Source organism: Hylobates moloch, unplaced genomic scaffold (assembly GCF_009828535.3).
Source record: "Hylobates moloch isolate HMO894 unplaced genomic scaffold, HMol_V3 SCAFFOLD_8, whole genome shotgun sequence".
In the NCBI taxonomy this organism is placed as follows: domain Eukaryota; kingdom Metazoa; phylum Chordata; class Mammalia; order Primates; family Hylobatidae; genus Hylobates; species Hylobates moloch.
This window is the reverse complement of record NW_026652283.1, coordinates 117,499,265-117,520,103: the sequence shown is the minus strand read 5'-3', so window position 1 is coordinate 117,520,103 and position 20,839 is coordinate 117,499,265. Positions and strand designations below refer to the sequence as shown.

General features: G+C 45.2%; 1 long non-coding RNA gene and 1 pseudogene across 1 annotated transcript; one reads left to right on the top strand and one right to left on the bottom strand.

Annotated features, from left to right (window-relative positions):
• The first annotated feature begins 3,156 nt into the window (after positions 1 to 3,156).
• On the top strand, positions 3,157 to 6,426 carry LOC131384141 (uncharacterized). The gene is made up of 3 exons (XR_009214704.1): positions 3,157 to 3,234; positions 5,253 to 5,392; positions 6,170 to 6,426. It is a non-coding gene; the product is annotated as an uncharacterized LOC131384141 (long non-coding RNA).
• Positions 4,312 to 6,401, bottom strand: LOC131384140 (olfactory receptor 7E24-like; annotated as a pseudogene).
• Positions 6,427 to 20,839: the final 14,413 nt, after the last annotated feature.

Here is a 20,839-nt window from a genome sequence, read left to right as displayed (position 1 = left end):
CTGATACAGGGGATGGGTGTGGAGCCCACAGGACTGGAACCTCACGCTGCAGGGCTGGAGGCACAGACTGAGTATTGACTATTGTATGGCCTGGGGGGCTCAAGGCACAGAGCTCCTCATGAGCCAAAGTCGCCCCAGCTCCCCAATCTCTAAAGATTTCCTCATAAGAATGCAGGAGGAAGAAGAGAAAAGGCAGTGTCCATAGAAGCTTTGGGGCTCTTCCTGTCATCAGGAGGAAGCTTGTGTGTATTCTTCGCTTCTTTCTTTTCTTTTTAAAGATCCAACTGCTTTAATTTTCATCTTTTATTATGGGAAAATATACCACGTATAAATATTAAAAATTAGAAATATATATGATTTCATCTAGAATGGCCAGTAGAAACATTGACAATTTCCACTATTTCTCAGTTTACAGTTGAATGACATTAAGTACATTCACATTGTTTAGCAAGCATCACTGCCGTCATCTCCAGAACAGTTTTATCTTTCAAAATGGAAATTGCACCCATTAACCAAACTCTCCATTCCTCTCTCTCGCCCACCCCTGGGGGCCACCATTCTAATTTGCAACTCTATGAGTTTAACTACTCTAGACACTTGATAGAAGTGGAATCACACCGTGTTTAATTTTTTTTGTTGCTGTTGTTTTGGAGACAGAGTCTTTCTCTGTCACCCAGGCTGGAGCGCAGTGGCGTGGTCTCGGCTCACTGCAACCTCCACATCGTGGGTTCAAGCGATTCTTGTGTCTCAGTTGCCTGAGTAGCTGAGATTACAGGCATGCGCCACCACACCCAGCTAATTTTTGTATTTTTAATAGAGACGAGCTTTCACCGTATTGGCCTTGCTGGTCTCGAACTCCTGACCTTAAGTGATCCGCCTGCCTCAGCCTTCCAAACTGCTGGGGTTACAGGTGTGAGCCACTGAGCCTGGTCGTTTTTATGCTTTTCGGATTTATTTATCTCACTGACAATAATGTCTTCAAGGTTCATCCTTGTTGCAGCCTGTGGCAGAAGTGCCTGTCTGGTTATTTGGGTTTTTTTTTTTTTTTTGGTTCTGTTTTGTTTTGTGCTTACATGGAGTGTCACTCTGTCACACAGGCTGGAGTACAGTGGCACAATCTGGGCTCACTGCAACCTCTGCCTCCCGGGTTCAAGCGATTCTTATGCCTCAGCCTCCCGAGTAGCTGGGACTATAGGCACACGCCACCACGCTCGTCTAATTTTTTGCATTTTCAGTAGAGACAGGGTTTCACCAAGATGGCCAGGCTGGTCTTGAATTCCTGACCTCAGGTGGTCCCCCCATCTCGCTCTTCCAAGATGCTGGGATTACAGGTGTGAGCCACCACACCGGCCAGAAGTGCCTGCCTTTTGAAGGCTGAATAGTCTTCCATTGTATGAATAAACTGCAGCGTGCTTTTTCATTCATCTGTCCACGAACCCTTGGGTTGCTTCCACATTTTGGCTGTTGTGAATAATGCTGCTATGAATATGGGTGTACAAATATCTCTTCCACTCCTGGCTTCTAATTCTTTTTGGTAGGTATCCACGAGTGCAACTGCGGGAACATCTGATAATTCTGTTTCTACTTTTTCCAGTACACACCATACTATTTTAACCCTGTTCCTTCACGGTTTTAAATTCCCTCCAATCATATTCAAGCATTCCTACTTCCCTCTAGTTTCACCAATGCTTGTTTGTTTATCATATCCATCCTAATGTGTGGTATCACATTAGTATTGGTTTGATTTGTGCTTCCCTATGATTAGCGATTTTGAACATCATTTTCGATGCTTACTGGCCATTGCTATATCTTCTTTAGGGACACGTCTACTCCAGTCTTCTGACCATGGCTAATGGGATGCTTTGGGTTTCTTGTTGTTTAGTTCTAGCTGTTCTTTACATAGGATGGATATCAGCCTCTTTTCAGATAGATGATTTGCAAATATTTTTCCTAATCCGTGGATTATCTTTTCACTCAGTTCACAGTGTTTTTTGATGCACAAAAGTGTCCATCATTTAGATGTAATCCAAGGAATCTAATTTTCTCTTGTTGCCTATGCTTTTGGTGTCATATCCCAGAAAGCATTGCCCAATCTGATGTCATGAAAGTGTGGCCAATGCTTTCTTTTAGGCACAGTATACTTTTAGCACTTGGGGTTAGGTCTTTGATCCAGTTTGTGTTAATTTTTGCACCTGGTGTGACATAGGATCCACCTTCATTCTTCTGCATGTGGAAATCAAGTTTCTCCAACACCGTTTCTTGAAAAGGCTGCTTTTCCACCAATGAACTTTCTTAGCACTCAGGTTAAAAATCATTTCAACATACAGGTGAGAAGTTATTTCTGGGCTCAAAAACAAACAAACAACAACAGACAACAGATAAGGATACAGCATGGGCTGGGCACGGTTGCTCATGCCTGTAGTCCCAGCACTTTGGGAGGCCGAGGCGGGCAGATCACCTGAGGTCAGGAGTTCAAGACCAGCCTGACCGACAGGGAGAAACCTCTGTCTCTACTACAAATACAACATTAGCTGGGCATGCTGGGGCATGCCTGTCATCCCGGCTGCTTGGCAGGTGGAGGCAGGAGAATCGCTTGAACCCAGGAGGCAGAGGTTGCGGTGAGCCAAGATTGCACCATTACACTCCAGCCTGGGCAACAAGAGCAAAAGTCCATCTCAAAACAAAAAACCAAAAACAAAGAAACCAGCATGATTTCAAGAGCAGAAGAGAATAGCTTAAAAACCAGCATAATGAGAATGTTAGGAAGCTTCTTACCAAAGCATCTGGAAATAGACAAGAAATTCTTGTGAACTAAAATTTTCATACTGTACTATCAAACACTAGTACTCACTTATTCAATCTTTCTGTATTTTGGGACCCAATTATCCACTTCTCTTCATTCCCCATCCCACCTGTTTTCTTCCTAGCATCTGCTAACCCCCTTTATACTCTCCACCTTCCTGAGATTCCCTTTGTGTGTAGGTGTGTGTGATGGAGTCTTTTTCTGTTGCCCAGGTTGGAGTATACAGGCACAATCCGGGCTCACTGCAACCTCCGCCGCCCGAGTTCAAGTACTTCTTGGGCCTCAGTCCTCTGATTAGCTGAGACTACAGGCATGTGTCACCACGCCCGGCTAATCGTTTGAGTTTTCAGTAGAGATGGGGTTTCACCATGTTGGCCAGGTAGGTCTTGAACTCCTGGCCTCAAGTGATCCGTATGACTCGGCCTCCCAAAGTGCTGGGATTACAGGCCTGAGCCACCACACCCGACGAAGATTTTCTTTTTTGTTCCTACATATAAGTGAGGACATGTAATACTTGTCATTCTGTGCCTGGCTTATTTCACTTAGTATACAGACCTGCAATGTCATCCATTTTGTCTGCAGTGGAGAGGATTTTAATCATTTTCAGGCTGAATAATACTTCATTGTGCGTGTATACCACACTTTCTTAACTGAAACCAATTTCTAAAATGCAAATATTTTTTAAATATCTCAGAAGGTGAAACTTTAGGGATACTGTGCCCATTTTATTCTTTTCTATTTCCCATTTTATGTATATGCAAGTGTATAACAAAGCAGCAATCAATGTGTATCTAAATTTATAACTTCAAAAATGTAAAATGAAAATGCTCAGTGGTGGCTGGGTGCGGTCTCTCACACCTGTACTCCCAGCACTTTGGGAGGCCTAAGCGGGTGGATCACCTGAGGTCGGGAGTTCAAGACCAGCCTGACCAATATGGAGAAACACTGTCCCTACTTGAAATACAAAAAAAAAAAAAAAAAAAAAAAAAAATTAGCCGGGCATGGTAGCACATGCCTGTAATCCCAGCTACTTGGAAGGCTGAGACAGGAGAATCGCTTGAATACGGGAGGCAGAGGTTGCAGTGAGCCGAGATCATGCCATTGCACTCCAGCCTGGGCGACAAAAGTGAAACTCTGTGTCGAAAAAATAAGAAAAAGAAAAAAACAGAAAATGCTAAATGGTCAGAAAAAAAAGCATAATAAAAATTTGTATGGTGTTGATGGACAATGCATTTGAAGATGATATTTGAAGAAACCATATTACAATTAACCTCTGTTCTTACTCATTGGAGCTTGATGCCTCTGAAAACTTCATCATTGGACCACCTCTGGTGGTTAAAAAAAAAAAAAAAAAAATCCACATACCCACACAGGTGCAAGTAAAGCATTATCTCAGGTAATGAGACCCGGGCCTCATCATTTGTAAGCTCCCCAGGTGATTTGACTCAAAGCCAAGGTTGAGGACAGGTGACATGGATCTCTACACATAACCTGCCTAAAGAGATTCTCTAGAAGCAGTTTATAAAGAAATTCCACGTGAACTCTGGAAGAGGATACGAATTTGCTGTACAGTATGTACTCACTTAACATCTTTGAAAGTCTCTTGGAAACTTCACCTTTAAGCAAAATTCTGCATAGTGAAACCACTGATTCCTCACCAACATTATAACTACACAACTTTGAACACACCAATGGTGTTGGAGGATCTGCTGTACAATGTTTCCATAAAGCCAATTCTCAGGGAATTCCAAAATGAAGTGAGGACTTCGTGTATATAAAAAGATGGTTGTGATTCCATCTAAATGACAGGGTTATTGCACATAAACTAAAGGAGGCCGCCTAGGTATAGAGGATTCAGTCATGAGGTTTCTGCTAAACAAAGGATCCCAGAATACTCACTCATTCCAGTTAAAGACATAATGAAGAAAGCAGTATTCACATAGGAAATGTGCAAAGGAATAAAAGCCATCAAGCAACAAAAATACCATGACTAAGGGGCAGGATTTGCAGATGTAGAGATTTAACGTGGTTGCCCTTTCTTACCCACACAAGAAAAAGGACGGAACGGATCGTGAGATTCCACTGCTCTGCTGCGGAGCCTCCACAGGGCACTTTGAATGTCCCTGTTTCTCAGGTTGTAGATGAAAGGGTTCAGCACGGGGGTGACCACAGCGTACAGCACCGAAGCCACCACACCATTCCTGGTGGGTGGTGACACAGCTGAAGTCAGGCACACGCCAATGCCTCTTCCATAAAATAAGCAAACAACTGCCAGGTGAGAGCCACAGGTGGAGAAGGTTTTATACTTCCCATCTGATGATGAAATTCTTAGAATGGAGGGGACAATTTTGTAGTAAGACAAAAGGATCCACGAAATGGGAAGAAAACCAGACATAGTACTATCTGAATATATGAATATGCTATTGATGACGCTGTCAGAACAGGCAAGGTTGAGAAGCTGAGATGGGTCACAGGCAAAATTAGAGATTTCCACATTCTTGAAGAAGGTGAATTGTAACACAATCCAACTGCGCAGCTGGGAATCCAACAGGCTAAGGATAAAGGACACCAAAACTAAAAGACACGGAGGTGAGGATTCATGGTGACTGGGTAGTGCAGGGGGTGACAGATGGCCACAGATCGGTCACAGGCCATCACAGTCAGGAGCATGTCTTCTATACATGCAAAAAGGACCAAGAAAGACATCTGTGTCAGGCAGCCCGCATAAGAGATGACTCTGCTATGCGACTGCATGTCCACAATCATCTTGGGAGCCACGGCCGAGGTGAAACCGACGTCAGCCCAGCACAGGTTGGAGAGGAAGAGGTACATGGGGGTGTGGAGGTGGGAGTCAGAGCCGACAGCTAGGATGATGAGCAGGTTCCTCAGCACTGTGACCAGGTACATGGACAAGGACAGCCCAGTGAGGACGGGCTGCAGTTCTGGATCCTCTCAGAGAGAGTCCCAGGAGGAGGAATTCTCAGACACCTGTGAGATTCCGTGGCTCTGTGTGACTTGGACACCTTGAGAAGAAAAGAGGATTGGTAAAATAAAAGATAAAAACCAGCCCTTAATGCTGTGTGTATATTTTGGATGCCAGCAATTCACAAGGAACATTTTCACACTGGAGACCATACACCGTCAGCAATATTTCTCAGTTGTGACAAACCCAAAAATCACAGAATTATTCCATGATTTACTTTTTTGATATTCAACTCTTTCTGTACCTACTACCTTACACAAAAACCACTGAAGAATGTTAGAAGACCAAAACATAATATATAACAAATCCATCATCTCAGTAAAATACGGCCTACTCTTTTCAGAAAAAATAAAACGCAATAAAGATGTTCTTCTCTCTTCAAGAAAAAGATCTCAGTCCAACTGAAACAAATTAAGCAGCAGTGAAATACTCTCTATTTTATTCTGACACCGTGCTACCAATTCCTTTGATGTAGAATATGTAAAAGGACGATACAAGAGCTAGGACCACATTCTCTAAAAACGAAATCGAACCTTAGAGTTCTTAATCGGAAGACCTTTTCCCATGCCAGTTACTTTTCATATTTATTATCATCCTTAGGTTTTCTGACATCATTTCTTCATAAAAGTACATGCACACTCAAATATGGGAGCTGTGTTTCCAAATTAATTGAAAATACAACTCTTAGCTGAGCGCGATGGCTCACACCTGTAATCCTAGCACTTTGGGAGGCCGGGGCTGATGGATCACATGAGGTCAGGAGTTCCAGACCAGCCTGGGTAACCGGGTCTCTAGTGAAAATTACAAAAAAAATCAGCTGGGCGTGGTGGCGGGTAACCCTAGCTACTCGGGAGGCTGAAGCAGGAGAATCCCTTAGACCCTGGAAGGCACAGATTGTACACCCTGTGATATTATTTTTGATATCCTAGGGAGATATTGCTCCTGACATCAGAGTGGGCGTACACCCTGTGATATTATTTGTAATATCCTAGAAAGATATTGCTCCTAATATGACAGTGGCTGTACACCCTGTGATATTAATTGTAATATCCTACAGAGATATTACTCCTAATAATACAGTGGGTGTACATCCTGTGATATTATTCATATTATGGAGATATGACTCCTGATATCACAGTGAGTGTACACCATGTTTCTACACCCTGTGATATTATTTGTAACAATTTAGAAAAATATTACAGCTAATATCAAAGTAGGTGCACACCCTGTGATGTTTTTATATACTAGGTAGCTATTACTCCTAATATCACAGTGAGTGTATACCATGTGTGTACACACTGTGAAATTATTCGTAACACCCTAGGAAGATATTACTCCTAATATTACAGTGGGTGTACACCCTGTGATATTATTTGTAATAACCTAGGGAGATACAATTCCTAATATTACAGTGGGTGTACACTCTGTGATGTTATTTGTAATGTCCTATGAAGATACTACTCCTAATATCAAAGTGGATGTATACACCATGTGTGTACACTCTGTGATCTAATTCGTAATATCCCGGAGAGATATTTCTCCTAATATCACAGTGAGTGTACACTCTGTGATATTATTCGTACTATCCTAGAGAGATATTGCTCCTAGTACCAAAATGGGTGTACACCCTGTGATATTATTCATAATATCCTAGAGAGATATTACCTCTAATATCACAGTTTCTGTACACCCTGTGATATTATTCATAACATCCTAGGGAGACATTATTCGTAATATTGCAGTGCGGGTACACCATGTGTGAACACCCTGTAATGTTATTCATAATACCCTGGGGGATATTACCCTTAATGTCACAGTGGGTGTAGAACACGTGTGTACCCACTTAGGTGTTACTCGTAATATCCTAGGGAGAAATTATGCCTAATGTTACAGTGGGTATTCACCATGTGTTTCTATTCTGTGATGCTTTTCATAATATCTTAGAAAGCTATTAGTCCTACTGCCACAGTGGGTGTCTACCATGTGTGTACACTCTGTGATGTTATTCGTACTATCCTAGGGAAATAGTTCTCATAACATCACTGTGGGTGTACATCATGTATGTACAGCCTGTGCTGTTATTGGTTATGTCCTGGGTTGATATTACTCCTAATATCACCGTGGGTGCACACCACGGGTGTACATTCTGTGATGTTATTCGTAATATCCTAGGGAGATATCACTCCTTATGTCATAGTGGGTGTACAGCCTTGTGGTAATATTGGTAATATCCTTGGGATGTATTACTCCTGTTATCAGAGTGGGTGTACACCCTGTGATAGTATTTGTAATATCCTAGGGAGATATTACTGTATACCCTGTGACAATATTTGAGACATTTTAGGGAGCTATTTCTCCTAAGGTCAGAGTGGGTGTACACCCTGTAGTATTCTTCTTAATATCACAGTGGGTGTACACCATGTGTGATATCTTTTCTAATATCCAGCGAGGGAGAGGATGATATTCCTTCCAATATCACAGAAGGCGTACACGCCCCTGTGATATTGTTCCTAATATCCAGGGAAGGAGAGGATGACATGATTCCCAATATCGCTGGGCGCGTACCACCTCCCGCTGGGATATTGTTCTTAATATCCGGAGGTGGAGAGAATGATATTACTCCCAATATCACAGGGGGTGTACACCACCCCTGTTTGATATTGTTGGTAATATTCCGGGGGGGCAGAGGATATTACCTCCAATATCGCAAGGTGTGCAAACACCCCCTGTATTATTTTTCCTAATGGCCTGTGAAAGAGAAAATATTACTCGCATTTTCGCAGGGGGTGTTCAGCCCTGATGATATTGTTTTCTAACACCCAGGGAAGGACAGTATGATATTACTCCCAATGTCGCAGGGGGTGTACATCTTTTTGTGATATTGTGTCTAATATCCAGGGAAATAGAGGATATTACTCCCAATATCGCAGAGGGTGGAGACTCCCCCTGGGATATTGTTCCGCATGTAACAACGGGGAGAGGATGATATTACTCCCAATATCGAAGTAATTGCACAGCACCCCGGTGATATTGTTCCTGATATCCAGAAAGGAAAAGAATGATATTACCCAACAGCGTAGGAAATGTACACCCCAGCTGTGATATTTTTCCCAATATCCAGGTGGGGAGAGGATCATATTACTTCCAACATCGCAGGGTGTGTACACCCCCTCTGTGATCTTGTTGGTTTGATCATCCAGGTTTGGAGAGGACGACATTACTCCCAATATCTCGGGGAAGAGTCCACCCCCCTGTGACCTTGTTAGTCTTTTCCTGGGTGGACAGGATATTACCCCCAATATCGCAGCGAGTGTACACACCCCTGTGAAAATCTTCCTAATATCCAGAGGAAGAGAGGACGATATTACTCCCACTACCGCAGGGGGTGCACACAGCCCTGTGATACTCTTCCTAACATCCACAGGCAGAGAGGATGATATTACTCCCAATATCGCAGGAGGTGTACACAACCATGAGATATTGTCCCTCATATCCAGAGCGAAAGAGGATGATATGACTCTCAGTATCACAGAGGGTGCACACCCCTCCTGTAATATTGTTCTTAGTACCCTGGGAGGGAGAGGATAAGATTACATTGAGTATCACAGGAAATGGACACCTCCCCCTCTGATACCCTTCCTAATATCCAGGGGAAGAGAGGACAATTTTACACCCAATATCGCAGAGGCAGTACACCCCACCGGTGATATTGTTCCTAATATGCAAGGGGGGAGAGGATGATACTTCTCCCAATATCGCAGGGGTGTTCGCATCCCCAGTTACATTTTTCCTAATGTCTAGGGGAGAGACAATTATATGACAGCAAACGTCGCAGGGTCTGTACATCCCTTCCTGATATTGTTCCTAATATCCAGGGGGGAAGAGGATGATATCTAATATCAAAGGGGGTGTACAGGCCCCCCGACGATATTGTTCTTAATATTAATGAGGGGAGACGACGATATTACTCCAAATATCGCAGGGGTTTTTCACACCCCATGTGATATTGTTTCTAATATCCAGGGGGGAGAAAATAATATTACTTCCAATATTGCAGGTGGTGTACACCCCACCTGTAATATTGCACTGAATATCCAAAGAGGGAGAGGATGGTATTAATACCAATATCGAAGTGTGTGTACACGCCCCTGGTGATACAGTTTGTAATATCCAGGGGGTGGGAGGATGATATTAGTCCCAACATCACAGAGGGTGTACACTACCCCTGTGATATTGCCCCTCACTTCCAGAGGGGAGAGGATGATATCACTCCCCATATCTCAGAAGTTGTACATCCCCCGTGATATTGTTCGTCATATCCAGAGAGGCACAGGATGACATTCCATTGAATGTCGCGACAGGCGTACAAGCACACTGTGATATTGTTCCTAATATCCAAGAATGGAGAGGATGATATTACTCCCAATAAAGCAGTGGGTGTATATTACCCTTGAGTTTTCGTCTCTAATATCCGGCGGCGGGAGGGAAAGGATAACATCCCCTCAAATTTGGCAGGTGGCCTGACGCCCCTTGTGGTATTGTTTTTAATATCCAGTGGGGAAGACAAGAATACTATTGTGGATATTCCGATTTATCTGCTCCACCTTTCCGGAACTCTGAGGCGGGTAGGCGGCATGAGGTTTCCATGTGATCCCCGATACCTTTGCGGTCTTCTGTACCAAGTCAGCCAGAAACACAGGCCCGTTATCTGAGCCGATCCATAAGGGCAGTCCAGATCTAGGAATGAGATCTCGAAGAAGCACACGAGTTACTTCATGAGCTTTCTCAGTTCGTGTTGGATAAGCCTCCACCCACCCAGAGTAGATACACCCAAGAACTAGTAAATACTTGTTACCTCCACACTTTGGCACCTCTGTGAAGTCTACCTGGAGATCTTCAAAGGGGGCTGCTCCATAAGCTCATATGCCGGGCGGAACGGCTGGACCTTGCCTCGCATGACGCTGTCGGCAGGTAACGCACCGCTGCGTCACCCTTGCTGCAAGGGCTGACCAAGGCGAGATGTAGAAATACCGGCCTAACAGCTTTCCCAGTGACTCCTGACCTAGATGGGTGGTTTCATACACAGCCAGTACAACTGCAGCTCCTAGCAGCTGTGGCACAGCTACTCTCCCATCTGGTAACCCAATCCATCCTTCCTCCATCACTTGTCCTTCCCTCTACCTGGAGAAAGTCCTTTTCTTCTTTAGAAGAAGTAGGTCCAAGATCAGGTGCTTGAGGGAGCAGAGGGGCTGTGACTGATGCCCGGAAGGGGGCAGATGCTGCTTTTCCAGCCTCTGAGTCAGCGCGTGCATTCCTCAAACCCACCAAGGTGGAAGCTCGCTGGTGTCCTCTGCAATGCAGACCTGCCACCTTGTGGGGCTTCCATACTGCTTCTACTCATTGCAAGATTTCTTGTGGATATTTTCTGTCTTTTCCCCCAGAGTTCATCAGGCCCTTTTCTTTCTATCATCCTCCATGCCCTTGAAGGGTTAAAAAGGCACACCGAGAATCAGTGTCAATGTTGGCAGTCTTACCTTCATTGAGTTCTAAGGCCCGAATTAAAGCAATGGGTTCAGCTTTCTGGGCTGAAGTGGCCTGGGGCAACGATCTGGCTTCAACAACAGTGCCCAGGGTTACCACCGCCTACCCTGCACCTCTCTCTCTTTGTGGGTTGATGAAGCTGCTCCTGTCCATGTATAGTTCCCAGTCTACTGATGCCCAAGGCTGGTCCCGGAGGTCAGGTCTGCTAGAGTCAACTGAGTCCAACACTTGTACACGATCATGCTCGACAGGACTCTCTCTGATACCGGGAGCAAGGGGGCGGGGTTTAGGGTGTTACAAACTTCAATGTTTATAGGGGATTTTCACAGAGCAAACTCTGGTACTTGGTGAGCCTAGCATTTGTTAGCCAATGATGTCCTTTAGTATTCATTAAAGTCAGCACAGCATGGGGGGCCTTTCTGTTCAGGTTTTGCCCAAGTGTCAGCTTATGTGCTTCTTGTACTAGCAGGACAGTTGCTGCCAACGCCCTCAAACATGGGGGCCGTCTTTTAGAAACCCCGTCTAGTTGTTTAGAGAGGTAGGCCACCGGTCTGCACCAGGGCCTCACAGTTTTGGTTAAAAGTCCGGCTGCCATCTTTTCTCTCTCTGACACATAAAATGGAAAAGGCTTTGTCAGATCGCATAGCCCCAGGGCTGGGGCTGACATAAGATTTTCCTTTAAGTCGTGAAAGGCTTGCTGTTGTTGGGATCCCCATCCAAAAGCTTCCCTGTCCCCGCCCCCAGAATTAGCTTGGCTAATACTGCAAAATTTGAGATCCACGGTCTACAAAACCCCACAGGTCCTAAGAATTCTCTCACCTGCCTTCTGCTCTTAGGCTCCGGTAGATTGCAAATGACCTGCTTTCTTTCTGATCCCAGGCTGCGTTCCCCCTGTTGGATAGTAAATCCCAAGTAATGTACCTGCTGTCGGCAGATCTGAGCTTTTTTTCTTGGACACCTTATACCCACAGTCCTCCAGGTGCCGGAGTAGGGCATCCGTTCCCTTGGCGCACCCGACTGCTCTGGGCTGTCCCAGCAAAAGGTCATCAACCTACTGGAGCCACACGCAGCCTAGGTCTCTGGTGGGAAACTTCTGGAGGTCTCGAGCCAACATCTCCCTGAAGATGGTGGGGGAGTTCCTGAACCCTTGGGGAATCCAGGTGCAAGTGTACTGAGTAGTGCCACCTGACTTCGGATCTTCCCACTGAAAGGCAAACAGCTTCTGGCTCTCAGGGGCTAATCCATTACGAAAGAAAGCATCTTTCAGGTCCAAACGGGTGAAGCAGCTGTCCTCAGCTGGCAGGAACCCCGACAATATGTATGGGTTAGGTACTGTTGGATGGAAAGTCACTGCAGCTTGATGAAGCAAGCACAAATCCTGTACCGGCCTGTAGTCCTTGGTCCGTGGCTTGGGAACAGGCAGGAGGGGAGTGTTCCATGGAGACTGACGAGGAACTCTAATTCCGAAAGTTCTTAGGTGCTTGAGATGGACCTGGACACCTTGAAGAGCTTCTCTGGGGACGGGGTCCTGTTTTTGTCTAACCGGCTGGGCCCCAGGCTTCACTTCTATGAGTACGGCGGCTTGGTTGACTGCCAACCCTGGAGGGTTGTGTCCCGCCCCTACTCTTGGCCACCTCTTAGCCAGAGCTGGTCTTCTCTCTTGGCCCGGCTCAGTGAAGAAAAGTCTCCATTCTTCCCCTCGGGGGACCCTAAGGGTGATAATGTCTCCCGTTCTGGGTAACTTTAGCAGCAAAGGGCAGTGCTCTGTAAAAGAGATAGTGGCTCTCAGCTTGCTAAGCAAGTCCTTTCCCAACAAGGGCAAGGGACAGTCAGGCACATACAAAAACTGATGAATCGGCCAGGCGCGGTGGCTCACGCTTGTAATCCCAGCACTTTGGGAGGCCGAGGCGGGCGGATCATGAGGTCAGGAGATCGAGGCCATCCTAGCTAACACAGTGAAACCCCGTCTCTACAAAAAAAAAAAAAAATTAGCCGGGTGTCGTGGCGGGCGCCTGCAGTCCCAGCTACTGGGAGAGGCTGAGGCAGGAGAATAGCGTGAACCCGGGAGGCGGAGCTTGCAGTGAGCCGAGATTGAGCCACTGCACTCCAGCCTGGGCGACAGAGCGAGACTCCATCTCAAAAAAACAAACAAACAAACAAACAAAAAAAACCTGATGAATAACTTCACGTCCTCCCACAGTACAAGTCCGAGGCAAGCAGAAAGCTTGCTTTGCTGAAACCCCCGTGGCTCTGATATGTCAATAGTCCTTTTGGATAAGGGGTGACTGGGGCGGTTACTAGCGAATGTTCAGCACCGGTATCTACAAGAAAATCAATGTCTCTACCCCCGACTGTCCTTCTGACCAGAGGCTCTTTGGGGACACTCGAGCCGGGTCTCCCTCAGTCCAATAAACCTTCTGCTAGGTTGGGCAGGGCCCCTTCCTCCTCGTCTGGGGCCTCCTGCTCTGAGTCACCTGGTTTTCTTTTTAGCTGAGGGAATTTGTTCTTCCAATGTCCTATTTCTTTACAATCAGCACACTGGTTACGCTGCCAACTCTGACAGCCAAGCTGAGTTTCTTTCCCAGAGCCCCCCTTCCCTTGCCTCTTTGCGGGGACCCCTCTGATTGCTGCAGCTACCAAACAGGTCGGCGTTTCTCCGGGCCTGACGTTCATTCTCTTTGCGGTTTTCCTTATGGCTGACTGCATCCCTGTTTACAAACTCCTGGTTAGCTATTTCTATTCATTGTGATGTATTCATCCCTGCAAGCCCAGCCTGTTTCTGCAGTTTTCTTTTCATGTCTTCTGCGTTTTGACTAACTAAAACCGTGTTAATCATGCGCTGATTTTCAGGGCTATGGGGATCAAAGGGAGTATACATACCATAGGCCTCACACAGTCTCTCATAGAATTGTGCTGGGCTTCCTTCTTTTCCCTCAATGACCTCAGACACCTTGTTAACGTTTCCGGCCTTCTGAGTTCCCCTCTTTAATCCTTCCAAGAGAGCTTCTCTGTCTCGGTTTAGCCTTTGCATAGCCTCTCTTTCATTTGGGTCCCACTGGGGGTCGGTTCCTGGTAACTGGGTCCTTCCATGGTCTTGGGGGTTTTGATAATCAGCTGGTGCATGTTCCTCTAGCCACTTAGTTGCTGCTTGGAGCACTCTCCGCCTTTCATCTCTGTGAAAGAGGAACATGAGCAACTGGTGGCAATCAGCCCAGGTGGGGTTGTGGGTCCGGATATCAGTTTGGAGCAAATCAATTAGAGCTTGTGTGTTTTTGGTACAGGACAGGGTATTGTTTTTCCATTTGAGAAGGTTGGCAGAGCTCAAGGGCTGGTACACAAAGACACGCCTCTCTACCACGTGACTATACTTATCTATCCCAGTATACTGCTGCTCTCTCAGGGGCATTCGTATCCCCGTTTTGGGTCATAAAGGAGCTGCCAAGGGAGAGGTTTCTCCCGAGGCTTCACCTCCTCTCTTGTCTACTCTGGGGGGCCTAGGGATATGCTTGTCTTGTGGGCTCAAGAGTGGGGAGCCTCTTTCCCTGGTAAGGGGAGGGCACCACTGGGATCTCTGGTGCCATCTCCTGCAATGGATCTTCTGATGTTGGGTTAAACACAATTTGAGGAGTTGATTTCCCTGGGTGGGTGGAGCAGGATCCTTCCTCAGCCATCTGTCCCTTTGCTACTAGTATTGCTGTGGCCTGCCCTCTTAGCCACTGTGGGGGGTCTAGCACCAGCTGTCACCAAGTGTCTACGTATGGGAACTGGTCTAGGTATCCCTTCCCAGTTACCTTGTGCCACACCTTAGAAACAAAGGACTTGTCCAGGCTTCCTTCCGATGGCCAACCCACTCCTCGTGGTAGGCAATCTATTTTCCAAAAGGTTCTAAGGTCCCCCTGGTGGTCTAGTGGTTAGGCTTTGGCGCTGTCACCACTTCTGCAGGGGTTCAGTTCCCAGCCAGGGATCCAAGAAATGGAGCAGTTTGAGGTGTGGACATAAACCACTCTGACAGTGGATTCAAGAAGGAAGAGGTTTTTTTTTATTCGGTCGGGAGCTTCGGCAGACTAGCATCTTTTTTTTTTTTTTGAGACGGAGTCTCGCTCTGTCGCCCAGGCTGGAGTGCAGTGGTGCAATCTTGGCTCACTGCAAGCTTCGCCTCCCGGGTTCACGCCATTCTCCTGCCTCAGCCTCTCTGAGTAGCTGGGACTACAGGCGCCCACCACCACGCCCGGGTAATTTTTTGTATTTTTTAGTAGAGACGGGGTTTCACTGTGGTCTCAATCTCCTGACCTCGTGATCCGCCCGCCTCGGCCTCCCAAAGTGCTGGGGTTACAAGCGTGAGCCACTGCGCTCGGCCCCAGACTCGCATCTTAAGAGCCCAGCTCCCCGAAGGAAGACAGAGGTCCTGGCCCGTTTAAGGGCTTACAACTATAAGGGGTTCCACGTGAAACAGTCGTCATGGATTGAGAGCACGTGTGCTTAGGGTGGGGGGCGGGGGTTAATCTTTTCACCTCAGGCAGGCTCAGCAGTGCCACCGGCTGGTCTTGCCACTGACTTCATTCCTGTTTTTCCACTTTTACTTCCTCCTCCTCTTCAGAGACAGGAGACACTAGAGAAATGGCTTCTCTCCTCAGGGCGACAGGATGGTATTACTCCCAGTATTGCAGGGGGTGTACACAGCCCTGTGAAACTCTTCCTACTATCGAGAGGGAGAGAGGATGATATTTCTCCCAATACTGCAGGGGGTGTACACAGCCCTGTGATCTTGTTCCTAATATCCAGAACAAAAGACGATGATATGACTCTCAGTATTGCAGAGGGTGGACACCTCTCCTGTAATACTGTTCTTCATACTCTGGGAGGGAGAGGATAAGATTACATCGAGTATCGCAGGGAATGTGCACCCTCCCGCTCTGATACACTTCCTCATATCCAGGGGAAGAGAGGATAATTTTACTCCCAATATCGCAGAGGCAGTACACACCCCCTGCAATATTGTTCCTAGTATGCGAGGGGGGAGAGGATGATCCTTCTCCCAATAAAGCTGTGGGTGTACGTTACCCCTGTGTTATTGTCTCTAATATCCGGGGGTGGGGGGGCGGAGAGGATAACATTCCCTCAATTCCCTCAAATTTGGCAGGTGGTTTGACGTCCCTTGTGGTATTGTTTTTAATATCCAGCGGGGAAGACAATAATACTACTCTCAATATCACAAGAAATGTACATCCCCCTGTGATATTGCTACTAATATCCAGGGGTAGAGAGAATAATGTTACTCCCAATATCGTCAGTGTCCACTCCCCCTTTGATGTTGTTCTTAAAATAGGGAAGGCAAATATGATATGACTCCCAACACGGAAGGAGGAATACACGCTCCTGTGATATCGTCCCTGTATGCGGCGGAGGAGAGAATATTACCCCCACTATCGCAGGAGGTGTACATCCCTCTGTGATCTTGTTCATAAAGTTCAATAGAAAAGATGATCTTACTGGAAATATCTTAAATACACTGTGTGTCCACAGTGGCTGCTAACATGCAGGGAGGGACAGGGGTTGATATTACTTTGCGCATCAGCGGTGGGTGTCCACGCCCCTGAGATGTGTCTCCTAATATCCATGGGGAAGGGGGGTAGATATTACTCCCCGCCTCGCTGGGGGTGTCCATCCCCTGCGATGTGGCTCGTAATATCAGGGGTGGGTGCTGGTGTTTCTCCCCGCATCGCGGGGGTCGCCCGCCCCGCTGCGATGTGTACCGTAATATCCAGGGAAGGAGAGGGGGATGATATGACTCCCCGCCTCGTGGCGGAGTCTATCACAGATCGGGATACTATCCACCCCCTCGGATATTGGGAGTACACGCCCTGTCATATTGGGAGTAATATCATACTCTTCCCCCCTGAATATTAGGAACAATATCATGGAGGGGTGTTCACCCCCTGCCATATTGTGAGTCATGTCATTTTCTCTACCCCTGGACATCAGGAACAATATCACAGGGGTGGTGTACAACCCCTGCGAAATTCAGAGGTATGTCTTCCTCTCCACCTTTGGATATTAGGGACAATATCACAGGGGAGGTCTACACCTTCTGGATTATTGGGATTAATACCATCCTCTCCCCGCCTGGATATTAGCAACAAGATCACAGAAGGGATGTACACCCAGTGCGATATTTGGAGTAATGTCATGGTCTACCCCTGGCTATTAGGAACAACATCACGGGGGGGTGTACATTTTCTGTGATTTTGTGAGGAATGTCGCAATATTACTCATCACAATTAATAATATGAATTATTAATGGACACTAATAATTATCAATATTAATAACTGATAATATAATTTTTAAAATCAATGCCAATAATAATTAATATTAAATAGTAATATTTAATACTAACATAACAATAAGTGATTGATATTGATGATTAATAACACCTGATATTAATAACTGATACTGATCTTATTCATTAGAAAATAGTAATATTAGCTCCTAATAATTAATATTAATATTAATAATCTGAAAATTTTTTATTAGGAATATTTCTAAATATTAATATTGGTAATTTATACTCATATGAATAGTAAATGAGTAATAATGAATATAATATTATGCCTAATACTTCAGCGGGTGTACACCCACCTGTGATATTTTTCCTAATGTCTAGGGAGGGAGAGAGCATGATATTATGTTCAATATCGCAGTAGGTGTACACCCACGTGGTGATATTGATCCGAATATAATATCCAGGGGGTGGAGTATGACGTGACTCCCAACAGAGCAGTGGGTGTACATCCACCCGGTGATATTGCTCCTAATATTCACGGAAAAAGAGAATGCTATTACTCCCAGTATCACAGGAAGTGTATATTGTTCCTAATATCCGGAGGGGTAGAGGATGATATTACCGATATTACTGGGAGCCTCTAGGCACCCTGCAGAGGCAAGCAAAATAGTTTTTGGAGCAAGGTAGTGTCATCCGGGACCCGAAAAGATTACTATAAATATATTTTTAGTGCAATGAGCAGCACACAATGAAAGGTGAACTGACACCAAAAGAAAATAAGGTACTGTGAGGAGAACCAGGAAAAAGAACAGGCAAGAGAATCAGATCTACAAATGCTTTGACTGCTGGAATAGTCAGAGAGGGTAGAGAATCAGATCTAAAAATGCTTTGACTGCTGGAATAGTCAGAGAGGGACCCTCCCACTGACACACTCAAAAATAAAACCCACCAAAAATATAATTAGCATACTTAAGGAAATAAAGAACAAGCCAGGAAATATCTGCAGGAAACTTTCAAGAGTGATATAGCAGATTTTTTTTCCTTCTCTTTCAATGACTTTAAAATACAGCAGATTTTAAAAGGAAGCAAAAAGAACTGTACAAATGAAACATACAATAACTGAAAATTAAAAGTTCAGTAATGAATGGGCGTAACAGCAGATTGGACACAATTAAAGAGAGAATTAGTGAATAGGAAATTATCCAGAAGAAATTAACCAGAATGCGACATGAAGAAATGAGACAATGGAAAACAGAGAAGAAAGGATAAGACATATAGAAGATAGAACAAGTTTAGTTGAATCCCAGAAGACAGAATAGGATAGAGGCAATATTTGAAGTGATAATAGTTAATTATTTTCTAAATTGATAAAAGGCCCAAATCCACAGCTCAAGTCTAATAGAATAAATTGCTCCCTGAATAAATAAAACATACTTCCACACATCTTAATAAAACTGAAGAAAACCAAAGACAAAGAAAAAAATCTCGAAGTAGCCAGATAAAAAAGGTAATAATAGAATTCTGAAGGTAATCAAATACTTTCTTTTTCTTTCTTTTTTTTGTTTTTTGAGACACAGTCTGGCTTTGTCACCCAGGCTGGAGTCAAATGGCACAATCTTGGTTCACTGTAGCCTCCCCCTCCTGGGTTCCAGCAATTCTCCTTCCTCAGCCTCCTGGGTAGCTGGGAGTACATGTGCGTGCCACCAGGCCTGGCTAATTTTTGTATTTTTAGTAGAGATGGGGTTTCACTATTTTGGCCAGGCTGGTCTTGAATTGACCTCAGGTGATCTGCCCACCTTGGCCTTCCAAAGTGCTAGGATTACAGGTGTGAGCCATTGCGCCCAACCTATTTTTTCTTGAGACAGATTTTTGCTCCATCACTCAGGCCAGAGTGCAGTGTCATGATCACAGCCCAGTGCAGCCTCAACCTTTCAGGCTCAAGTGATTTCTCTGCCTCAGCCTCCATAGTAGCTGGGACCACACATGTGCACTACCACCACACCCTACTAATTTTTAATTTTTATTTATTTATTTATTTATTTAATTTTTTATTTTGAGTAGAGATGAGGTCTTGCTATGTTGCCCAGGCTGGTCTCGATCTCCTGAGATAAAATGATCCTCCCACCTTGGCCTCCCAATATGTTGGGATTACAGGCAAGTGCCACCACTCACAGTCAATAGCACTCAATTTTACACTTTGATGAGAAGTTAACTCTGTATGTTTAATTGCTAGGGTAATCATGATAAAATAGGGCATATACTTTTCAAATTAGCAGAGGGAAAGAATGGAATGATAAAATTAAATAAAGTGATGAAGAGCCAGGTGTGGTGGCTCACGCCTGTAATCCCAGCGCTTTGGGAGGCTGAGGCAGGTGGATTGCTTGAGCCCAGGAGTTTGAGATCAGCCTGGTCAACATGGTGAAACCCTGTCTAAACAAAAAATGTTAAAATTGGCTGGGTGTAGTGGCTTCCACCTGTAATCCTAGCTATGCAGGAGGCTGAGGCAGGAGAATTGCTTAAACACAGGAGGTTGAGGCCATAGTGAGCTGTGATCATGCCACTGCACTACAGCCTAGGCAACAGAGCGAGATCCTGTCTCAAAGATAAATAAATAAAAATTAAAAAAAGTGATAGTAAGAAGAGAGGGAAAAACAAACAGAACAGTCAGGACAAATATAAAATTACAAAAGAGGCCGGTGCAGTGGCTCGTTCCTGTAATCCCAGCACTTTGGGAGGCTGAGGCAAGCGGATCACAACGTCAAGAGATCGAGACCATCCTGGCCAACATGGTGAAACTCCGTCTTTACTAAAAATACAAATATAAGGTGGGCATGGTGGCACACACCTGTATTCCCAGCTACTTGGGAGGCTGAGGCAGGAGAATCGCTTGAACCTGGGATGCAGAGAAGAGATCATGCCACTGCACTCCAGCCTGGTGACAGAGTGAGACTCCATCACAAAAATAAATAAATAAATTAATTAATTAAAAAAAGAAAATTACAAAAGAAGTGGTATATTTAACTCAAATATGTCAGTAATGACATTAAATGTAAATGCACTAAGTGCTCTTCTTAATAGACAGATCTTAAGACCATATAAGGTAACCCCACGTGGACCATAGAGAGGAAACTCACCACCCTCAGGTCCACCAGGAGCCATGGCAGGGCCAGCAGCTTGGGTGACCTGCTTCCTGGTCCTTTGTTCTGTCAACTCTGCCCAATTCAATTCAAC